Below are 24318 nucleotides of genomic sequence, written 5' to 3'. Positions count from 1 at the left end.
GCATTTCCCTAAGAAGGAACTTTGCTGACCCTTGAGAACAAGAAGGAGTGGTCAGACTTTAACGACTACCTACAGACAATGCTATTTGCAGCTCTGGTTCTCAGACCTGTCTGATGAGGAAGGTACGGGAGAGGAAGGGTAAGCTGTGCTCAAAGACGGCGACGCTGGATGTTAATCTGGAGTCTGAGATCAGGGGAATAGGTATTATCAGAAACATCCTTTTGCCTATTCCTGGCTCAGTCTGGTAGCAGTAGAGGACACAACCACCCTACCACACATGGATGATGCTTCTCCTGGAGGTCAGAATCTGGATTTTAGCAGCCAGCGGGCTCCTGGGAGCAGAGAGCATCCTCACAGTCCCTCCAATCTGAGAGCCAGTAACATCTCCAGATGATCCTACTGCGAAGTATAACTATGTGGGATGAAAAGATGCAGGCATCTCAGTGAGACCAGCTCAGCATATAAAGTCAGAGTGCCCTACTAACCAAACATGAGCACGTGGTAAGCTGGATGTTCATCCCAGCTATGCCACAACATCCCTCCTGATAGCAGGAAAACCTCTGTACCACAAATGCCCCTTGTATAAAAAGGAAATAACATTTTCTTTCTCCCACGCCTGGACTGTCCGGGCTAGTTAACCATTTGGACAGAGATTTCATCTGGCTGCAGCTTTGCAGATAAGAGCACACAGTGGGAGCCCTGATCCCAGCCAGGGCTTCCAAGCACAACAATAATGCGAATGATTAGCAGTGGTGAGCGGTCAGGGCAGGCGGCAGCCCTGCCTCTTGTCCAGCTCACATCGCGCACATCAGAGCTCCTAAATATCTCTCCTAGTGATATTTACAGAGCAGCCAGAGCCGGGGATGCTGTTGACCCAACAAAAGGAGGATGAGGCAGGTTTTCATCATGCCTCCTTGCTTCCACATGGGCATGAAAGTTCAGGAGTATTGGAGAAATAATTCCTCAGCTGCATCTCAGGCACAGGCCAGAGCAAACTCTCTGCTGGCTGCAGACCTATTACAAAAGAATTTTCCTCCTATCTCTCAAACAACATATCTGCTTTAAACCTATTTTCAGTGCCTTCACCCAAATCTTCCTGTCAAAGTTCGTATCTCTCTGCATATCCCACTCCTCTGCCTGCTCCTGCCTCCCGCTCCTGCTCCCTCCATCTTCCTTCCCACAGCCGTGGGAACAGACTTCATCACTGGAGAAAAATGCCCTACACATACCCCCCACTGTTCCTTGAAACAGACAAAAAAAATTAAAGTCTTTTGAGCAGAGGATCCTTGTCAGGACAAGCAATAATACTGAGCTCAGTGAGGATGGCATGTACCACTGGAGAGGTGGCTCAGGCTGTGTATGCTGCAACCAGCCGTCTGCGCGACTACAATACAGTGTGGAGTATATGGAATATAATTTCCCTCTCCATTTACATTTAATACAATGGCTTTGGACCACACATTATTTAAAAAAAAAATGAGGACTAGGCACTTGGCTTTCACTAATGGCTTGTTACTCCTCTAACACTGTCTCTTCAGTGCAGAATGACAGAGTGATTTGTGTCTCTCTCAAAGACTCCCCTAACCTTCTTCCCCACCCCTCCTGAAATTTGCTACTTTTAAAAAATAATAACACCTCTGTATAGCAGTGGGAGGACTGGACTCACATGGGTGGTCTCCTATAATGAAGATAGAGTATCTGGGAAAAAAAATATTTCAATGTGTTTTTCTTTTAATTGAGTTTTTCCAGCGTTTGGGATAATTATTTCTACCAATTAGCCCAGTGGTATTGTTAGCTGGAGGCAACCGGTCCTTCTTCAGGCCTCTGACAGAGGTTTACAGTATGCACAATGGTGCATAGTCCAGTTTATGAGAAAAAAATTGCCCCTCTGCTCCCAAAACTATGGGAAAGGACTCCATTGTGAGACAAATATTTCCCATGGAAATTGTCCTGAGAAGCCTCATAAGGGTCCACATTTCAGATAAAAGAAAGTGGGTGAAGATTTTAAAAGAAAGCTCCGGAAAGAGGGGGTTATCCCCGAAGGGAAAGAGTGGCACAGGAGAGGGGAGGCAACGGTCAGACTTGACAAGGCATGGGACGGCTTTGGTCCTCGTGCACTGCAGCGTCCCAGAAGAGATCCCAAGCCCCATGACCCTGTGACCAATGAAAGAACATCCCTGACAATGAAAGAACAGATCAGGATTTAATGCCAGTAAATTCATCCAGAGCAAACATAAGCCTTTCTTGACAAACAGAAGAGCTAGACACTTGTTTTTCCTAATAAGTGAGAGCCGAAAGGTGATGCAGTCACATAAAAGCTGGAGCAGTAGCCTTGGGAACAAGCATGTAGTGGCTTTGCCTTAAGTCAGGTCTGAGCAAGAAATTTTTAGCAGCCTGCAGAAGGAAGCTGTTAGTCCTGAGGAGAGAGGGCTGGCAAGAATTCAACGCAAAGTCCCTGCAGCAAAAATATATAATTGTTTTAAAGGTAAAGACTAATGAGGAGTAGTGTATGAGCTGGTAGACAATAGGCACAACACTAGGGAATTTTAAGCCAAGTCTTGCAGCACCAAAGATCTCTGCCTGGGCAAAATTCAGTTAATGAAAGCAGAGGAACTTTTCGAGTCAAAGATGAATGAGGCCTTTACACAGCCCAAAATGCAAATGACCTGGTGATGATGGTCATATAAACATGAATTCTTACCTACATTTAAAAAAAAAAAAAGTCCCACCAAGTTTTTAAAGAAAGTAGGGGGAGAATTGTTCCCCTTATAGAAATTTCACCCTGAAATCCTTTTCATTAGAAAATGCTCACTTCTGGAAAATGAAGCTGTCTGTTGGAGCAGAAGAGCATCAGGTAAGATACCTCTGCATTCAAGATGAAGCTCACAAGCTGCTCTGTGGTGGCAGAAGTGTGATTCACACCGGGACATCCACGACCTGCTGAAAGGCATATTTTTTCAAGGCCATTTCATGTCAACACTAAAAGACCACCGCTGTATCTGTATGAGGCAGAGCTGCTGCCTCTCTAGCACAGCCCCAGCATGGGATGGAGCCGCGATGGGTACTCAGAGACCAATCACAGGCACTGCCAGAACTGCCTGATGGGGAGCAAGGTTTTGCCAATTTACGATCTGCCCCTAAACACTTAGCTACAATCAAATAAAACTTACAGCACCTTCTATTGCTAGCGTAGGAAAAGCATAAGAGAAAATTGAGTGAAGCTTGTTGTGAAATCAAGCCACAGGGGAGAGTTTTGCAAATGGGAAACAAACACTTAATGCTCCTATAGCAAGAAAGTAGGTATGGTACAGTAGAATGGGATTTTGAAATAAATCCTGTAAAGATAACTCATTTTGTGATCTTTTAGATGTGTGTTTGTCCCTATCTTCCTCCCTTTCCTTCCCTGCCCACTAAATTCTCCCTATACTGGGATGGTCTCTGAATCACTGCTGGCAATTTCAGTGCTTTAGCAAAGAAGCAGAGAATCTATTACTAAGATAAAAATCCCAGACAACCATTTTAGCCTGTGCTAGATGCCTTAGCAGTGAGTCCTTTGCACAACAAATATCTCCATACAGAGCCAGGAGGACTGAAACTTCAGTGGGGCTGCTCATATGATGACTGGGGAGGTACAGCACAGGGATTTAGACTGATCTCCCTGATCATTACAGAGCTAATTCATGAAAATACCAGAAATACAAGTCATCCACATCTATTGCCTTCACCATGACACTTCTTTCTTTATTAAACTTTTAATATAATGTATAAATAAATACCTTTAAGGAGTGTACATCTACTTGACATTTCTTTTCCATGGAAACAATGGCCTCAGTTTTTCCAAGGACTGAAAGTCCTGTGGGCAGAAATCAGGTAATCCATCTGCCTACACCATTCCCAATGACGGTCTGTCTGCCTGAGCTGTTCTGCCAAATCTACAGTGCTGGAGACTCTGCAATACCCCTTGTTAATCTTAATTTCATCTAAAACATGAGAAAACAAAAGTAAGCATCTTTAAGGCAGAATTGGACACAAAGGAAGTTTCCTAACTTGAAAAAAATATTGTTTGGTCTTTCTTTCACATTATCATTTATTCTATCCATTTCAGACCAGCAGTATCTAGTGTTTGGATCTCAGTTTTAACTATCTCAGACCAGTTTCTACTGGCTTTTAAAAAATAAGAGCAAGCTCTATTATCGCTCAGGTAGGAAAGGGTTTTGCTGAAATCACACCACAATAAATTGCCTGCTGTCTGTTCTAGCAGAGTTTTAATAACCTTAATAATGAAAAAAAAAAAAAGATAAAATCCCAACTAAAAAAATCTTTAAGCAATTCCTTGAAAAGAGCAGTCTAGCTCAGATTACAAGAAAGTCCCACTGTTATTTTCCACGGGCTCCTACAGAGAAGCTTAAAATAGTGAATCGGGTAGTGGTCAACCGGGACACCCTGGATCAGACCTAGTGTACAATCCATGCAAGATATTTTTCAACATGTAAGCCAGCACTAGATGCTTTAGAGAAAACTCATGCAGCTGTGGTTTAATCTGCCTGCCAGGACCATTTCATCCTAAATCTTTATCCTTAAACACTTAAACCCTGAAGAATGAAGTCTGATAATATTTCCAAGTCTCCAGTTTTGTTAGCTTTAGAGTTATAGTTCTCTCTGCACTTGCTATCAATATGAAATGTCCAATTCCTACCTGAACCTTGCTAAATCCTTAGCCTCAAAGAGGCTTGGTTTCAACGGTCTGTCTAGACTTCATCAGGAAAGGTAAGGAGAAAGAAAAAACTTTGCAAGTGCCTCAGATATCAGAACCAGCTCCAGGAGAATATAACACTGGGAAATATAAAGAAGTATAACTTCAAAAGGTCAGAGTTTTACCCCGGAGTTTTAAGATAACTGGCAGAAGAAGAAAATAATTTTGAAGGATACCTGCTTCCGCTATGCAAAAGCAGGATTTCGTTGGTAAATATGCTAACCTGAAGCTGTTTAATATCACATTTGCAACAGATTTTGGCTACATTCGCACTCCAGGAAATGGTTGAGGTGGATGCGAAGAGCAGTGAATGTAGGTACGTGGAGATACTTTATAAAGCACTGTAGCTTTCCTCAGGCAGTGGATCTCTGCCAGTTGCACAAGAAGAAGATCTGGTCTACTCATTAAAGCATTCAGATCTTCAGGAAAAGAGGCAGGCGTGTGTTCAGAGTTGGGCTCCTTGACCTAAAACCCCAAGGAAAGAGTGGCAGAATGGAGCAGCACATCTGAAAATCACCCAGATAACTACAGGTCACTGTAGTTATCAGGTCACAGGATGCACTGACGATCACATTTAGTTCTTTTGAAGAAGAAGTTGCTCATGTTTCTAAATGGTATACTGCAAAAGGGATCTTAATTTTGCGTGTCTTTTTAGGAGGCAAAGAAGAGCACTGCTTATGAGATACGGGAGCCTTGCTCCTGCTAAAGGTGTGAAATCAATCCTGAATGTCTAAGTAAAGCAGAAGTTGGTCTAAGGTAGTTAAAAGTTAGTATCAGGACATAATATTTTTTTATTAAAATACATACAATCATTCATTTCTCATCCTACACTGACATTTCTGGGCAAAAATGTGGAATAAGACCAAAAAAGACCAGCCCAAGTCAGAGCAATGCCCTACCTGGTCCTGTCCTCACTGTATCAGTGCCTTAGAGAAAGGAAACACAGCACATATAGGTCAAGTATTTCCATGATGTACCCTCTCAAAGTGCAGTCATCCAGGGATTTACAAAGCTGGAAGAACATTGCATTTAATAACTCTTCATGGGCTCGTCCTTCTTGAAAATGTCATTTTGAACTAATTTATAATTTTGGCCTCCAGATCATCCCTAGCAATGATTTCCACAACTCAATTGGGTGAAAAATTAGTGCTTTGGTATCATTTATTTTTAAACCTGATAGTTTGACTGGGCGTCCTTGACTTTTTGGGTTATATTCACCTTCTCCACACTGCTAAGGATTTTATGTGTCTTCACTGCCTTCAGCCACCTCACTTCTAAGCTGAAGGGTCACACTCTATGCACAAAAGTTGCTCTGTTATTCTCTGTCCTTTTCGCCTGCCTTTGTGCCAGTTCTCCCGTATCTTTCTGAACATAAGGATGACTAGGATTACACTTCATATCCAAAATAGAAAAGGACTCAGCATTGTGTGTATGTTCTCTCTTTTTTCCAGAAAAGTGCATTTTAAAACAAGATAATACAAGATTTGCCAAGATCGCTGTAAAGCCTCATTGATTTTATTGTTTCTTCTCATGAGTTCTCCACACTAAACAAGTTTTGCAGGACTGTATCCTTAGATCCTAGAGACTTGGCTCTTTTTCCAATAAACTTCAAAGGAAAGCCCTCACTTACTTTAGCAGGCCCTTTTGCTTTTGCACTTGAGTTGTATAATTGTTAATCCAAAACATCCTGCCTCAGTGGTGCCAAGCACTTTAAAAGTAAAATACATCTAAACTTGGAAAGTTAGATGAGTCACCCCAAAAATAGTTGGCCTGCCATTTTCCATCTGATACGATTCAGTGTTGCAATGAATATTTGGTGTGCCTCTGGATATTCCCTTGCTCTGGTAAGTGTGTACACTCTCATCTTGGGCTCTGCAGCAGGCACCAGAGCTGATTGCAACACGAGATAAAGCTCCCAGGAAATCAGGTTTCTGGAGTCACTGCTGCAGCAGGATTAGCCAGGAAAGATGTTGCACAGAGGTGCAGGTTTCACAAAATTTCTTCACTCACCACCATCAAAGATCACGCACGCTTTATGTTAGTTTGTTCATAGTGCACCTTATTTCTCCTTGTGTTATTTCTTTAGGTTTCAGGGTGTAAAGTTTCATGCTGTGTGTGCAACCCACCACCATGCTACTTCATGTCTATCCAGGCACCCTTCCTCCCTGTCTGCATCCCACTGGGAGTAACATGGGTTGATCTGGGCAGACGACTATTTTGCTGTTTTGTTGGGAGGCACTGAGGAAGGACCCAGCCACCTCCTCAGGAGATGTACTCAAACAGGGGACACAACAATGTCCTTTGCCAGAGATCTTACAGCTGGTGTAGAGTGGTGAAGATGATTCACAAAATCAAAGGTTAGAAGTGCCGACTGTTTTCACGTGGCAGAAAGGATGGGCTACGTTGGTCCTGGTTCCTTTTGTGTGCCCGGCCCCAGAGACTGTGGGGTGAGTCTTGGGAGATACTTAGAAGAACCTCACTCTTCAGAATAATAATTAAGAATTAATGAATGGATATTTACCAACATGTAGACTTGTCACGTTCAAGACAGTTGGCAACAGGTAACCTTCAATTCATGCATGATCAGACCTGTTTAATCCATTAATCCTCACAACATGTTGAAGCAGCCAGGTTTTATTGTCCTTGTTTTGCAGAAGGGAAGAGCTCAGGCAGCAAAGTTGGGTGGCTTATCTTCCACTCAGGGAGGATTTCTCCTTTAGCTCTTCTTAGTGGTGCCAAAGATCCCACTTTTTATAAAATAATGGGATTAATTGGAAGTCAACTGAAAGACAGGCTACCTTTTATCAGTCCAGGTTCAGCAAAGGAGGATTTTGACCACAGGCTGCCCTGGGATGCTTCTCACTGCAACTCTCACATGACGGTCAGTTCTCACGCTCACACCCTTGTTTCATGTCTTTCAGGCAGATTCAACTCCAAATAACTCCTGGATTAAAAGTGCAGGCTTGTGCTCATCCAGTGCTAAACACCTCCTGTTCCTGCTGCAGGAGGAATGAGGCGTGCTCAGCTCAATAAACTGCATAACAACTTAGCATTATCCAAAAATAGGCCAGGTGTGATGAGAACCAGCATTTCCTGAAGCTAAACTGCATGTGCCTACTACAGAACACCTTTATTACATCCAGGGCTGTATGGGCTTTCTTTTTTAAAGAAGACTGCTATTTTCAGAAGATGGTAGATCGATACAAAGCATTAAACATGGTTCATGGTAACAAGAAACCAATGGAAGTTTACGACCAATCAATCCACTTAACTCCGCCAAAGCAATAAAACACTACTGGGGCTGTAAATTGTTGAGCTGAGTTTGCAGTTTTAAAATGTCATCCAAAATCAATTGCTCCCCCAATTAGACCATTAGTTGTCAACAACTTAGTTAAATAAGAAGCCAGGGGTTCACATCTGCTTCGGAACAGAGTCAGGCTTGAGCTGTTTCCCTGGCTACTTGAGCTGAATTCACGTCTGTTGTCATTAACATAAGTGAGAGTAGGAAAACAAAAAACTATGCTGGAAATGAAATCGAGTTCTCCTCCCACTGCCTGAAGCACATAAATCTTCTAAGTTAATGGTGCCACAGAAAAGGTCTGATTGACTTCAGTGGGGGTCAGGGATGCACAAGGAATGTGGGGTCAAGCCCCATGTACCACTGACCTTTCTGAGGACATATGTGTTATTGCAGCCTCCACCAAATCTGCTGCTCAGTGCCCATCTAATGTCATTAGTATCTATCTACTCACAGCACTGATGACCCCTGCAGACCCCCTGCTTTGCTTCATCTCTATGTGAGCAGCAGCAGAGAAGCTGTGCTGTTAAGAGGGCCCAAAGGAATGTGAAACTCAGTTCCTGCCCTTGGCCTTGGGGTCAGTTGTCACCAGGCATCAGTGTGGAGATGGCTCCTACCTGAGCTCAGCTCCATCCTTTCTCTTTATGGGACAGAGTTAGAGACACTGCATGGAAGGAGGAAGATGAGACTTGTGAAATATGGCCCAGCAGAGAAGGAAGAGAGTGTCTGGGGTACACCAGCCCTGGGACAGTGGGCCACCACCAAGCATGGCTCGCACCAGAGAGTGCCTAATGTCCTTGGCACCTCCCTAATGTGCTAATCCCAATGCTACATCATTTTGGTACAGCTTGGCATGAAGTTCAGCAAAGCCAAGTGCAAGGTCCTGCACATGGGTTGGGGCAATCCCAAGCATAAATACAGCCTGGGTGGGAAATGGATTGAGGAGAAGGACTTGGGAGTACTGGTAGACAAGAAGCTGAAGATGAGCTGGCAATGTGTCCTTGCAGCCCAGAAAGCCAACTGCATCCTGGGCTGCATCAAAAGAAGCGTGGCCAGCAGGTCAAGGGAGAGGATTCTCCCCCTCTACTCTGCTCTGGTGAGACTCCACCTGGAGTACTGTGTCCAGCTCTGGAGCCCCCAGCATAAGAGGGACATGGACCTGTTGGAGTGAGTCCAGAGGAGGCCATGAAGATGATCAGAGGGCTGGAGCACCTCTCCTATGAGGACAGGCTGAGAGAGTGGAGGCTATTCAGCCCAGGGAAGAGAAGGATATGGGGAGACCTGGCCTTCCAGGACCTAAAGGGGGCTTATAAGAAAAATGGGGAAAAACTCTTTATCAGCGCCTGTTGTGATAGGACGAGGGGTAATGGTTTTAAAACAGAGGGAGATAGATTCAAACTAGATATAAGGGAAATATTTTTTACACTGAGGGTGGTGGAACACTGGAACAGGTTGCCCAGAGAGGTGGTGGAAGCCCCATCCCTGGAAACATTCAAGGCCAGCTTGGACGGGGCTCTGAGAAACCTGATCTGGTTGGAGATGTCCCTGCTCCTTGCAGAGGGGATGGACTGGATGGCCTTTGGAGGTCCCTTTCAACCCAAACTATTCTGTGGTTCTATGATGCTACTTGGTATCCCAGTGTAGCTGTGGTGGTGGTGTGTTGCCCATTGCCAGTGAGGACGGATGCTGCAATAGCCTGATGTCAACCAACTTCACCTTGTTTCTTCCAGTGGGACCAACAGGATTCAGAATGTTAGCAGCAGGCAAATTTAAAAATTAAAACTAATAAATTAGTACAAGCAGCAAGCCTGACAGAACTTATTTGTTTCTCACACCAATTTTAAGCTGTTGACTCTCCAGGGATGTCAGTGACATATTTCCTGGGTTTGCAACAACATCACCAAATACATCACGCGTTTTGCACTCACTGTCTCTCACATTTGCCAGCATCGTGGCTCCAGACAGAGGCCGTGGGCCTGCTTCCTTTGTGATTTGCACTCCTACAGCTGAGCACAAGGCAGTAGATTATCAGGTTGCTATTTTCAGACAAAGTGCCCAGCTATGCAGTTCAAACAGCAGTGGTACACCTGGACAGCAAGAAATTAGGCTGGGAGTAGAACCATAAGAATCAAGAAAACTTATTTAAAGCTATTCTTGACTACAGTCTTCTAAGCTAGTTTATTTTGGCTCCTGGTAACTTTTCCACCAGTGTCCATCAGATAACTGCATGACTCTGGAGCTACCCTTTTGGTAGACACATTTAAGAGCATCATGAAGGCAGCTACTGTGTTAATAGGAAAAGCTGAATTTGATGGCCAAAACACAGTGTCATGTGAGTACTTTCATCTGTTTTTGAGTGCCATTACGTATTTTTCAAGACAGGATGAACAAAGTCAGTGTTATGGCATAGCTACCTTCACCCAGAGATTTGAAAGCAGGGATCAGCAGATCCCTCAACAGCCTTTTCCCTTGCTCTTGCCACCATGTTACATGTGTAGAAAACAAGCAGGCATAAAACCATCACATTAAGGTTGTTCAAAGCCCTACCCTTGCACTGCGCTTTCCTCTGAAGCACATCCTATCCTCCTGTGTGCAGTTATTTATATTTCTTCATGCTGTCCTTTCCGGCAGGCTGTTCTACTTAACATCCCCCAAGAGGAGAATTCCCAGCAGGACCTCTCTGCAGCAATACTGGTTTTAACCTACCATTATAATGACCATAATTTACTGCTATTGTATTTCTCCTCCCGCCTCAATGTTAAACATTAACCTTGGGCCCACTATTGACTGCTGAAGGCATCTTCTGCAATCATATGGGAAATACTGGGCATTATTTGGCTCTTCAGGAGATGAATGCATATAGAGGTCCATGCTGTGTTGTTTCGGGGAAGAGCAGAAAATGTCTGTGCAGAGCCAGTTTTAAAATCAGCCTTTAAATTGGGCTTTCATAATGCCTGCTTCCAAAGATTGGTTCACTAAATCTTTTCCACAGCCCTAGGATTCAGAAGGCACAGAGGTTTTCTTGATGATCTACCTTGTTAGCTCCAAGGATCTATTCTTTCAGAGCCCTCATTGTGTGGCAAGAAGAAAGAAAAAATGAGTTCTTGGAAGTAAAGACCCTTCTTCTGTTCAGGTTTGAATAAAGAAAGGGTCGCTGCCCCTGAAGGCTTCCCTCTCCCTTTTCCTTTTCTTAGACCACATAAATAGAAGAGTAACACCAGCCCATAAGATGAATACATCAGGTTCTGATCAGTACACCAAAGCTTTTGCAACACATGAAACTCATATATGCCGTCACGTGCACAGTGTGCCATGTGCACATTAATCCTGTGCAGGATTGAGTGCACAGGTCTTTGTCTCTCTGTGGTGTGTATCTCCTGTTGCATAATCCCCGAACAACACTCTGCCCTTGGAATGAAAATCTGAGAATGTTTTGAACTTTTTTTAACCTGCAAATAGAAGGTCGGTGGTAGGATTAGCAGGTCCTGATGGAAGAAGTACTAGAAAGTGGGAATCCTAAACACCACCTCCTTTTCCTTTGTCTTCAAAGGCCCAGGCAAGTCTCCCTCTCCCTTGTTTCTTCTCACTCAGACTTACCAGAAAATTCCCTCCCACCAAGTCATCCATCACTTTCAGCCTTCTTTTACTTTTTCAGTGTTTTGAAACACCTACCATGCATAAAAGCGAGATAAATCTAATTGACCCACCCTCCTCTGCTCCCTCATACAGCTCACCATAGCAGACTAGAAGCACCCCACAAGAAGGTCGTTCATGTGAGTGCATCCAGCAAGTTGCACTCAGGGACATCCATCCCTGTTAATTGCACTCGGGGGCATCTAAAAATCCAGTGATGGTCCTGTTTGTAGACATGTAACGGACCCAAACAGTCAAAGCAGACAAAATCTCATTGTTCCCTGATGCAATATGGGATGCTAATTATTCCACTTTTCCAACAAAGAGCAATACAGTTGTTGCATTTACCCAAAGCCATGTGAAAAGCTGTGACAGAGTCACTGGATAAGCTCAGATGACCTCGGTTTCCATCCAGACCTACTTCAAACAAACATTTCTCAGGGATGGCATTGCACCAAAAGCCTTGCTATGCTCAGACCCGTACACACTGAGATGCGCGCCTGCGTTGCCTGCCTCTCTGAGCCACCTGCCCTTTCACAGACAAATCCAAGATCCACTGGACAATGTTTGCTCCTCAGCAAATCCAACTGGCTGTTTCTTATCACCACATTGGTATTTAGGTATGTACAGCTTGGGGTTTTTTTTTATTCCAAAGCATTTTCTGGTAAGTGTCAGGGCTGACTGCCGTACACAACCCTAGGTCCCCATTTCTCTCTTCACTGAGGACAGAGATTATATCTGCACCCCAAAGGTGCCTGCTTTCCCTTGTACCCTCCAGCAGATATCTTCAGTTTAACCATGTTCTCCCTTGTCTGCTCTTTTCTTTTTCTGCCTTGTGTTTTGCCATCTTTGTATCACAGTGAAGCACTTTCTTTTTTTGTTGGAGAAAATTGAAGGAAAAAGGCATTAAATATGTTGTTCTTCTCTAGGTCATCTGTACCTCTTCTGTTCCTCATTAGGTAATGGGTTTCTGCCTGCTGCTGTCTTTCTCTTACTTTATTGTATTTATAGCACCTTTCTCCTTGTTTCCTAACACTCCTCAGCAGTTGTAATTCATTTAGCACAGCAACCTTTCTGCCCTACATGCTTATTTTATTCCTTGATCTCATCCTCAGTAATGTGACCTCATTCTCCTTTTTTAAACGATTCTTCTGGGACTCTCCTATCCTTACCCTGCTCGCCAGCTAACTGCAGTGGGTGGATCTTCTACCACGAGCGATGCAGCCTGGTTCAGGTGCTTACGGCCCATGAGGGGACCTGCAGCTCCTTGCCTCTGGCCACGCTGAGCAAACCTGCCAAGATGTGGGACCTCACTCAAACGCCGCGTCTTTATCAACCGCACAGCATTTAAGCTACTCCCAATCCTTCCAGCACCCACAGGCAGGGGTATGCCCCATATCAGGGATATGCCAGATGAAATCCTCTTATCTGCATCCCGTGTTGCTGACATGCTGTGACAGCAATGGGTAGGAAATAGTGGGCCTCGTTGCCATGCCCCTTTTCCGCCAGCAAAGGACAAGGGAGCATCCAGAGAGAGGGGAACAGGACAATACAGAAATGTCTTTGCCCCCCATTAGTGAGAGAAAGCCACAGCAATCTGCCCCCAGTTTTCAAGTTTGCTGGAGACCTTAGTGTCAGCTAGAGACTTGTTTGGTTTTCTTTTGCAACAGGGATGAGGAAACCCTGCAGTGCTCTGCCATACCCAGCAGTGAGCCAAAATGCCTCCTGAGCGACGGTGGGCTCTGGCCACACTTCGTGTAAACTCACCAGAGGTGGGCCTGGTAAGGTAACAATGAAAAAATTAAAATGCTGATCCCAACCCTCCAGGTAGGACACCAAAGGCTTCCTCTGTCCAGTTTGGACTTGGTGAAAACAAGAGTGGTCCTGCTAAGTTTTGACTCATTCTCACCAGGTAGCTTTCCTCCTTAGCACAAGATGTCAAATAATTTGCAAAATGCTTGCAATTGCATGGATACATGCTGGCTCCGCTGGCCAAGCACATTTTTTGGGAAGTACCTGAATCCCAGCATGTGCCGCCTCAAAATCTTTCCTCTCTGAGACTGCAAGGACTCAGCCCTCAGAAGCTGAAGGAAGGGAAAGCTGTTCTGATTTTTGAACCAGCAGCCCTGAATGTTTTATTTCAGTACACCTGGAGGCAAAAAGCTCCAGAGAGTGGTGACTCCATCGTTAGAGACTATAGTTAGTGCGGGACTGAGAACAGAAACCAACAATGCTCATGGATCCCTCTTCCAAACTTCCTAGATGAAAGCTTGATTTTAAAATATTTTAAAGATGCATTTTTAACATCTATAACACTCACATACATATGTGTCTGACTACCATGGTATGCCAAAGCATCAGTTATAATATCACAGAAGTACTCTCCTGCTGACACGTCCCTACATGATCTCAAAATTCTCTTTATCTATGAAAGGTTATTTGGTTGGGTTTTTATACCCTACTTCTTTAAATTCAGGTAAATCCCAAGGAGTTTCCCAAAGTCAGTCTAGAGCCGGGGTAGGAGATCAGTGGGGCTGGGTTATTTTTCAGCCTGCAGCTGATCCAGGCTGCCTGTCTCACCCCACGCGACCTCGGGCAAACCAGCCTGGCCCCACCAGCAACCCTATCAGGCTGTGTGAATGCAATCTAAATTCAGCAACCAGCCCTAATTAACGCTTCTTATATTCATTTGACTCACCGAAGATACGCGTCGACCTAAGTAGAAAATCTCATCGTTGTATAGGAGCTACAGGGATCAGTTCATTTCCAAATGTGTCCTGGATAGAGCCCAAGACACCCAATACTGTGGGGAAAACACATATTGAGTGTCAAGTTAAAGCCGCAGCAGCTTTGCAACAAATGGCAACTTCCTCCTGGAAGAGTCGAAGATGGCTGTAACTGCTGATGCTTTTAAATGTACTTTCAGAGTATTAATAGAACTGATTTAAAATAGTTCCTCTCTGGTTCCTGCTTTGACTCATATCCAACTGCTAAACATACTGTGGCTGTTCCTGCTAATACGCTCTCTGACAAATCACAGCCACGCACAGGTTTCCTTTCAGTATTTCCAATTTACTCTTTAATGGGAGACAAATGTGTCTTATTTGCTGACTGCTTAATGAGTCTTAAAGAATTTCCAGGCATGCAATGGGATGGTGCTTACGAGAGCTGCTGGCAAATTGTTTTATTTTCTTAATTCTCTGCCCATAGGATATTCACTGGCCCCTGGATACCGCGCTGGCTGGTGCAACACTAACACGTAAACCAGTATATTAGGAAAAAAAATAGAAACTTCAGTGGGAGTATTCCCATTTACACTTGACGAGAGTCAGAAACCAACATATCTAACCGACAAGATGTACACGTAAACAGCTGCTTTACTTGTGTGGTTGTAGGATAGCTATCGCTATCTGGCTTCCCATCGTAAGCCTCCTTTAGAAATACATCAACTACCTGATCCTGGCAACTTCAGGTCTGTTTAATTTTGTGCACCTAAGGTTTACTATTGCTTATACAGAGGGAGTCTTTGTTTCAGTGGCTGTGCAAAGGAAAGATGCCTCTTTGTGTGTCTGCACATGCATTTTGTCACTGGATTTTTAAATTTTTTTTTTTTAGGGTGACAACTCCATCAGGAAACAGTTTCAGGTGAAGTCTTCCTGATATAAACATTTATAATATCACCTGCCTTTCCACCTGCTCTCAGCCACTGGGCCAGTGGTGGAAACTGTGGATTAAGGGCTGGGGACAAGGGGAAATGCAGTGAGGAAAGAAGATGAGAGGGGAGCCTGGGGCAAGGGTACCTGGGGCATGAGAACAGCTGCAGGAGATATGGGAGGGCAAGGCATTAAGTCAGGGGTGGGGGATTGGTAAAAATATAACATAGAAAACATAATTTTGGATAGGATGTGAGTAGGTTTTTACTGGGAAATCTATTGATGTCCATTGCTCTCCCTTCACAAAGGAGTTTGTGGGGTGCTGGGTTTCGTGTGAGCTGTGGGTGCATGGCTACGGACATGGCAAAAGCGCCGTCGGCAACAAAGAGCCAGATGCGGTGAGTTTAATCGGAGTCAGATGGAGTTTGGGGGAATGAAACACCCCAAAATAGGTGCACATTGGAATAGAAACAAAAAGATAAATTGTACATTGACCCTGAACTCATCTGACCAAAAAAGGAATAAATCCTTTGTTTTTCCAGCATAAAAACCTATGCAGTTTTCTAGAGACTAAGAGGCCTTAGATCTTACTGCTTTGTCTTTCTTACCGTTAGTAGGGCATTCAGCCTTAAGAAAACCATTAAGAATATGTTTTCCCAGGGTATCCCAGGCTTTTTACTGTTCAATAGCAGGGGAAAAAAATGAATTAATATTATTCTGTTTGTTTCACAAAGTGAGAGAGAAGACTTAAGGATTTACCTCTCAGAAAAGTTTTACTTCGCAATTCTCATTTGTACCAAAATTAGCCACATTTACTGCAGAGTAACCCCTTTAGTGTTCAGTGTGTATTTGAAACACACAGGCATACCAGATGAAAACCAGCAGTATGAAATTAGTGCACCAAGAGAAAAAGGCAAGGACGGGATCCGATCCTCTGGGGCTGGCTGCTGGCGAGCCCGCAGCATGTGTGTGCTCTCTGCTTTACTCCCAGTGCCCTTGATTTCTCAGGCTCTTTTGAAAGACAAAAAGAAAGTTGGTAATCATATACCGACAGATGGTTCCTTGGTTAGTTACTCTTTATTTAGAGGGAAGCAACTGCGCTTCATCAGCTTTTTCTTTTTTTTTTGTTATAGCTACATCATGGTGAACTTCCAACTCCAAATCTATTTCTAAGAAGTATTGTGTGGCAAATGTCTATTAATAACAAACCTTGGGCTGACTGGAAATTTCCTTTTTCAACATTCATATTCCATTCTTCGAGATGTTTTCACTCAATTTTTTTTCACTATTCAATGACAGAGTTGTCTAGAAAGTTTTCCAGCAAATGCTATATTAGATATATTTCTTCTATGCCTATAATTAGATGTTTCCTTCTTGGTTTTGGACTGCCCTTATTTTCCTTAATTGTAAGTTGCTAGCAGATGAGCTGCTTGGTTTTTATTTTGATTCTAAAAATTTTTGATTTATTACTTTGGGGCAAACATTATGTTTGTAGCAGCTCCCTACACACACAGAGTTAGGCCGTATCTATTAATAGTGCTTTTGAATGGTATGTTATGGTACTCTACATGCACTTAAAGTTAAGAATGTCCCTAAATAACTTTGCTAGATGGAGGCTTGAACCAAAAATTTGGCCCATTGGCTTACATTTGAAAGAGTGGCTCTCTACAATAACTAGAGAAAGCCTGTGTTACAGTCCAGCTCATGCCTAGGGGTTCATTTTGCTTTTGATCCTTTTGTGTTGATGTGGGAATTCATTGCACATCTTACATCCAAGTGAACAGCAATTTCTCCAAGATTCCCTGACTAAGGGAAAACACTGTAAAAAAAAACCCAAACAACTTTAAGAGACTCTTTGGGGACTTTTGTTTCATGTTTCCTACCCGTGCAGAGATCAGCACAGGCGTGCACCAGAATTAGTGAGCGCAAACAAACTTGCACATGAAGCAGTGTCCAAGTTTTCTTTTACAGACATGGGGGAGGCTTTCACTGATTTTTTTTTTTTTTTTTTCCAGCAGCACTGTAAAAAAAAAATCTCTACGTATCAGAACTACTCACTTTTTCAGGTATTGAAGTGGGTTGAAGAAAAAAAGATTTCTAGCTTGACTTTATAAAAAAAAACATTTTCAAAAATATTTTAGATTTGAAAAGCAGAAGGGGACCATCTCTATACTTAGTTACTCTAAGAAACTTAATGTAGTTGTGCTTATTTATTTTTGAAGAATTCCTCTGGATTTTATGAGGGAAAATCTCAGGGAACACAAATAAATTAATTTCTTTAATTCTAAAAGTATCTGATCCAAGCCCACTCCAAATTATTTTATAGTTGGGCCTGAGGCTTTGGGGTAGTCCATTACAAATCTGTACATTTCAGATCTACCTCAAAAACAGTCCATAGCTGGAGGGATCAGAGCCAAATTCAATACCATTTCCAGGTCACTCAGCACTACGCAAGTTTAAATTTTTTTTAAATTCTTCACTTCTCAGGCTATTACCACTACCAAATATCAGTCTCAAGACTCATTTTATAACAAGGATGAATGTGAGGAAGAGTCCCTTTCTCACAGGTGTTTTATGGATATACCACATTGCTGGCCATCTAGACAAAAAAAAAGTGTATACTGATTTCCTTTGAGGAAAGCCATGCTGGTCATAGACAGGATCACCGATGTGAACGACTCGCTCCCTTGCAAACCATTGTCTTCCTTGTCAAAAATCTTGTCTTCTTTTAGCAAAAAGCCCTTTTCCTACTGATATAACTCAGTATACAACTGTGTATTTCTTCCATTGTTTTATCCTCAGTTCACCTACCAGGACTTGAACTTGCCCAAGCACGGCTGAAAAGTGTTAAGATGATGCCACATTTTCACATGGAGAAAGGAGATGTCACAAGGAGATGCAATGGGAGGTTGCTTAAACAAACCTTTCCAAAGTCCTGGACCAACTATTTCAAGGATTCATTTTGTGTACGTCCTCCTTGCAAGAGAGTTCCAGGTAGGCTTTTTGGTCCAGCCAGGACTGTTGTCCTCCTCCATCTCCTAATCATGAGAAATAGCCACATCCCCAGCTCTCAGCCCAGCCAAAACTCCCTGCAGGCACCTCCCTCCCCTTGACTTGGTGGATCCTCCAGCTGCCCTCCTCCTCCTCCTCCTCTTCCCCTCTTTGGCACTGATCTGAAACCCCCATGGGTCACACAGTGGGCAATGAGATTAAGACCAGGATTTGTAAAGATGATGCCTTTTTAGACAGCTTAATAGGCCAGATGCTCAGCTGAGGATCAGGCCATCTGTCTACTCAAGCCCTACCTGTACCAAACAGGTTATGGCTAGAAAAACTGTTAAGAGAGAGAAGACGACAATTTGGGACTTCAAACCCAAAACACAGCTACACAGGGACACAGAAGCACCTTCTGACACTAAGCACATGGAAGAGAAAATGGGAGATGATGTTCATGGCTGATAAAGGCACTAGTAAGAGGGAGATAATCCTAACTGCACGCACAGCGAAGGATTTCTTTGCTCTTTCAGCAGATATAAAGGAGCTCAAGAGTCAGCAAAAACCATAATTATACTAACTTTAAAGCTCTTTGCACTGCCAGAGTATGTGAACTGAGCCCCCCTATAAAGGAGAGTCAGGCCCAGTCTCCAAAGCCAGCCGCTCCTTTAGTGCAGTGATCTGTCTCCGTACTCGCCCATAAGCAGTCTATGCTCCGTGACTTATAATAAAAGGGAATGATGGTCCCTGAACAAACCCAGAGAAGAGGTATTGATTTGCAAATAGTTTAAAAGAATATTCAAGGGTCATGAGCTGACCCTTTTTCAGCTCTGACATTTTATATCAGGGAGGATCCTATTGAGATGGGAATTCATATCCTAGACATTGTTTTGTCTTGTTTCATAAATAAGTTGAATAGCTTAATTGATTGACACCCACTGCACTTTCCCAGCTTCCTCAGGCTCAAAAGTAGACTGCTGCTTTCTGCCATAAATAATATGAATTTTCAATCAGCCGCCAGGCACAAAAAGGAACTGAAAATTCTTCATACAATAGCTGCAATCTGGCATACAAGGCACTGCAGATTTAAAAAGGAGAGCGGTATCTGATGTCACCAGGTATTATATTTTCTTCCTGAGACACCAATAGCAGTTTCCTACCCAAATGACCTAAAACCTAAACAAGAAATACCCATGGGCCCCTGCAGGGAGGAAGACCAGTTTATCTCGGCACTTATGTGTCCAAGAGTTAGCACACTGGTTTGCAATCCTGTGAACACAACATGGGGAAGGACATGCTGGACCACCAAACCCAGTCCATTGGAGGTGCTGGTACAGCAGCCCTTCATCCCCCCTGGACTCTGATCCAACCCTCTCTCAATTTGAGTGACATTATTTGTCCCCAAACTCTCCATTTGTCCCCAGATCTCAGTCCTCTGATGGTTACAAACCTCCTCCTAACTTTCAGTCCATGCTTACTCGTGATTAATTGAGATCAATCTGTTCTCATGGCAGATTTATTCCTTTACTTAAATAGCTCTTTTCCTCCCTGGATATTTAGCCTTCTGATGGTTTTAATGTTCATTTCTCCTCCTCAGCCTTGGTTTCACTAAGGGAAATAAATAAGCCACATACTTTGAATCTCTTATTTTTAAAAACAATTTAATGGCCTTGTCAGCAATTCTAGTGACTTTTTGGTGAGCTCTTAGGTAAATTTATAGCCCACACTGTCAAAAAAATGGGTGCAAAAATAACTTTGACCGTGTTGAGGACTTCCTTTTGAAGAAGAAAGGTGTGGATGTGAGCACTTACCTTCAGTTGCCCAAGTTGGAAAACGTTGGCTTCTAACCTCCCTGTGTTTTAATCTCCTCATCTGTAAAACATAAAGGACAATACAGACCTCAAAGGGGAATAATTAAGGTTTCTACAGTGCTTCAAGATCTTCAAGTGAAAGGCTTAATCGTAAATGTGAAGCTCTTTTGTCTGTTGTTCTTTACATGTTACTTCTTAAGGACTGCAGACCCTGGAGAGATGGTACTGAGCCAGACTAAAACCAAGGAAAGGCTTCCCCATTCAATGGGAAACTTTCATGCAAAAAATTTCATAAGGGGTGACAGGCATCAGTTGCTAAGACAGAGCAATAAAAACTGGGAGAGAAAGAATACTAACTGAAACTATTGCAAGGCCAATTGCTAACATCAGTAGTTTTTCCTTAGAGGAAAGCAGCAAGCAGTTAAATCTATTTTTCTTGCTTAGCTTCTGAAGAAATCTCTCCAAGGATGACCACCATACACATCCTCATCTGTAATTAATAAATGTTTGGAAGGACACTTTCCCACTCAACATATGAAATTATAGATGATCCCTTAATTCCCCAGACATTTGCAAGCCTTGTCTTGTCAGAATTGAATTTACTACAGCTGATTACCCTGAGAATGCACTGACCTTCTTAGCTCCTGCTGTGGTCTTTACTTTTTCCATAGCAGATAATATGGGGACCAGAAACTGGGGACTTGGTAGTAGGGATTATGTGATACTAATGAGACAAAGCTTATTGTTGATGTTAACTGTTATTACCACTAGAAAAAAAGTGCACAACTCCAGACAGATGGACTTCACTTTGTTATACCAGGAGGGAGCGAATGCATTTTGACAGCAGCAGCATCTATTTAAAATCTGGATTACATCTGGTGCCTCTCTGAAGCAGACCATATCTGATCAATCAGAATTATGGCTCTCCAGTCTCCAGACGAGTTACAAGAAATTCATTGTCTGTTTTGAAGCCTGCTTCTCTTTCATCTATTAAAAAAAAAATGAAATAAGGTTCATTGTCACTGGGTCCATTTAGCTACTGGAAAAAAAAAAAAAAAGGACAGTAATTAAACTAACTAGCAGGCTCCACATCTGAGGAAATGATTAATTCTGAGAAACATTGCACATGTAGGTGCTTGGCTCACACTAGACTTCAGTCAAGAGTCTCTTAGCTGATGAAACAGATAGCCTAGGACTTATCTCCATTTTGGGTTATTTCATAAAGTCTTGGAAACACCCACATTAATTTCTTCAAACTCTGTCAGAGGTCAATATTTATCTTTCAGGCACATTTAGCCCCTGTGCTGGGCATGCTGCTTGGGAAACACCATCTTGAAGACAGCAGTGTCTCCATGGGGCTTCCTACCCCCAAGGATGTCTCTGCCCTCCTGTATATCCCCTTCTGGACCATCACTTTCAAATGCTGAAAACTGACACTGAAATGCTGGGAATTCTTCCATGTGAGGTCTGCAGGACCCAAAAAGATGGTGAAAGCCTGGGTTTACAAATAACTAAAAACACAGTAAAAGGATGTGTCCTCTTCTGGCTCACTTGAACTTCTTAATAAAATTTTTCTGATTACAGAGAGAGATTTCTCTTGCCTTTGCTGATGAATACAGAAGTCACATCAGCTATGAGTTAGCCTCTGAAGTTCTTGTCATTGCTTCCCTCTTTGCCATGTGTTTTTTCTGAGGCCTGCAAGAGCACAGTTCAGAAAGTAGCCTTCTGAAAGCAGTGGACTTTCCTTTCCACCCTTCACAATTTTTAAAAGAAAAATGAAAATATAAGGCATTTTATAGGGGTTATAACTAAAGCTCATGAGAGAACAAAACATTATTTTGAGGACAGGGCAACTTGGGCTTTAGGTTCAAAGCTACAGTCTTTGAAGAACAATTTAAAATGTTCAAAATTTGTGAAATATTTATCAAAATTCATTGTCAAACTGATATTTTGTATTGATTTGTGGTAATGAAACCCAGAGAAAACATCTACTTTTGTGAGTGGGGTGGGGGCAGTGACTGTAACCTTCCAGAGGAGGATCAGGTGTGCAAGGAAGACCAAAGCTGACATTAATTTCTTCTGTAGCAGTGATGGCTCAACAGTGAATGATTTTGACTGCTTGTGGATCATGTCCAGATGGGGAAAGTACAAAATGAGGTTATAATAGCTGCTTGCCTCAAAACACTAAACCAACCCCAAAATTAGATGGGGCAGCTCCAAAGCCATTTATCTACCATGGGTGCAGGAATGTCATGGGAAACTTCACTCTGGATGATGTATATCAAAATCTCCTTCTAGCAGTACTAACTTCTCTGGAATTTCTACAAATCATGGATGACAATTTTCTAACCGAGAAGTAAAAGTTAACGGTAACTAAGGTAGAAGTGATTATGTTTGATTCCTGTCTAAGCCAGTTAAAAACACATGGTATTTCAAGCCAGTTTCACAAAGCTGAATCAAGTACAAGCCAGCTGTAAGGAAGGATTGAAGGTGGCTAAATGTGATGCCTGTCATGAATAGTTTAAATTTTTTTGCTAAGTGTAAAAAAAACCAACAAAAAATCAACAAAAACAAATTAGAGCTGTAAGTAAGAAAACATGGTTAAAAAAAAAAATCTAAGCTAGAAAAGGATGCAAAATGAGCAATAATAAAGACGAATGGATGCATATTTAGAAGATGGATGTTGTAAATACTGAAAATACATCTTGGAGCTGTATAAAATTAATAAGGAAGCGAAGGGAAGCAAGGAAATACATATGGCTGAAGAAAAAGGCAGTAAGAAGCAGATGTTACGGTCCATTGGGACCAAGAGTAACCCTACCAATACTATAAGCCTATGAATAATAAGAACATCAGAATAGTCAGTAATAACACAGAAAGTCAGAAGTGTTTAACAAATACATCCATTCCTTGCCCAGGAGAAAACCAGATGTGTTCATATCATAAGGAAAGGACGAATATTTTCTACTCTAGCCATAATCAACACTGAAGTGAAACAGTCACTACTAAAGTAACTTTTTGATATCAGTACAATCACACACCTTGCACCAGGGTTACTAAAAAAGCAGGTTAGGAAGCTCCTCTGGATGCTGATTTTAGTAAAGCAGGTCCAGAAGTGGCAGAAATTTGAGTGAAAGAAAACATTATGGCAATGTTTGGACACAGTGAAGGAAATGATCAAATAAGTATAAGTCTGTCAGCCTGACACCTACTCAGGGTAGTAATAACAGAAAATTTCATACAAGATTTAACTGCTAAAGAATCCAAGCAGGTACTCTGAATAATATCATTTTGTAAGAATTTATGGAAAACAGAGCTTCTAAAAGTTGTTAACATAATCACTGCGAAAGACAGAGGCAGATAAGAACTGTTGCTTTCACTTGTTCTCATCTCCAGAAAAAATGAAAAATATTCACTTTGTCCCGCAGATAAAAAATACTTGGGGGTTAGTAAAAAGTGGCACAAAATTCAGTCTTATGTTCCTTGTAAAAATCTTTTTAAAACCTTGAAGTATGGAGGAGATCCTAATTAGGGCCAGTATAATTTGATAGAATATTTCATTGAAAATTTCCAGCTGTAATAAGTAAATTTTTTTGTTGGTTGTGGTGATGAAGTAATAGTTTTTTGTTAGTATCGTATTTTAGCAACGGTACAAAGCTTTGAAGCCGTGCAATCCAGAACAGCTGCAGAAACCCATAGCTGATACAAGATACTCTTCTCCCCTCTATTTTTACATACGCTTCAGTAATTAAACTCAAATACAAATAAATAAAGTATTTGTGAAAGAAGCAGAAGAAAACCAGCAAACCTCATCTAATTTCTACCCAAGCCAGAAACAGGCATGAAGCATGGTCCCTGTAAATAACTGAAACACTTTTTTTTTTTTAAGATCTGTCATGTCTTTGCTGAAATAAGGCACACGGAATTCCTTGAGGAGAAGAGACAAATTCCCTTTTTATCCTGAACTTTCAGAAATAATCCCAGCACATGCTCACCACTCCCAGATGGAGTGTGCAACGGCAGGTTACCGAGTTCAGGGAATGACTGGGGTTCACATTGCTTTGTGCTGTTATTTCTGCATTTTCCAACAGCCCTTTTACCATACGGAGACTAAACTCACTCTAAATCTCCAAACTGTCAGACCTGCTTTAAAATTGCCCATGACTTGAGGGGTGG

General features: G+C 42.4%; 1 pseudogene; it reads left to right on the top strand.

Annotated features, from left to right (window-relative positions):
• The first annotated feature begins 8940 nt into the window (after nucleotides 1-8940).
• LOC147601033 (uncharacterized) lies at nucleotides 8941-9751 on the top strand (annotated as a pseudogene).
• The last annotated feature ends 14567 nt before the right edge of the window (nucleotides 9752-24318 follow it).

This window comes from Chlamydotis macqueenii, chromosome 4 (assembly GCF_036417535.1).
Source record: "Chlamydotis macqueenii isolate bChlMac1 chromosome 4, bChlMac1.mat, whole genome shotgun sequence".
Classification (NCBI taxonomy): Eukaryota; Metazoa; Chordata; class Aves; order Otidiformes; family Otididae; genus Chlamydotis; species Chlamydotis macqueenii.
Note: the sequence above shows the minus strand (reverse complement) of the source record. Positions and strands in the feature narration are given on the sequence as shown.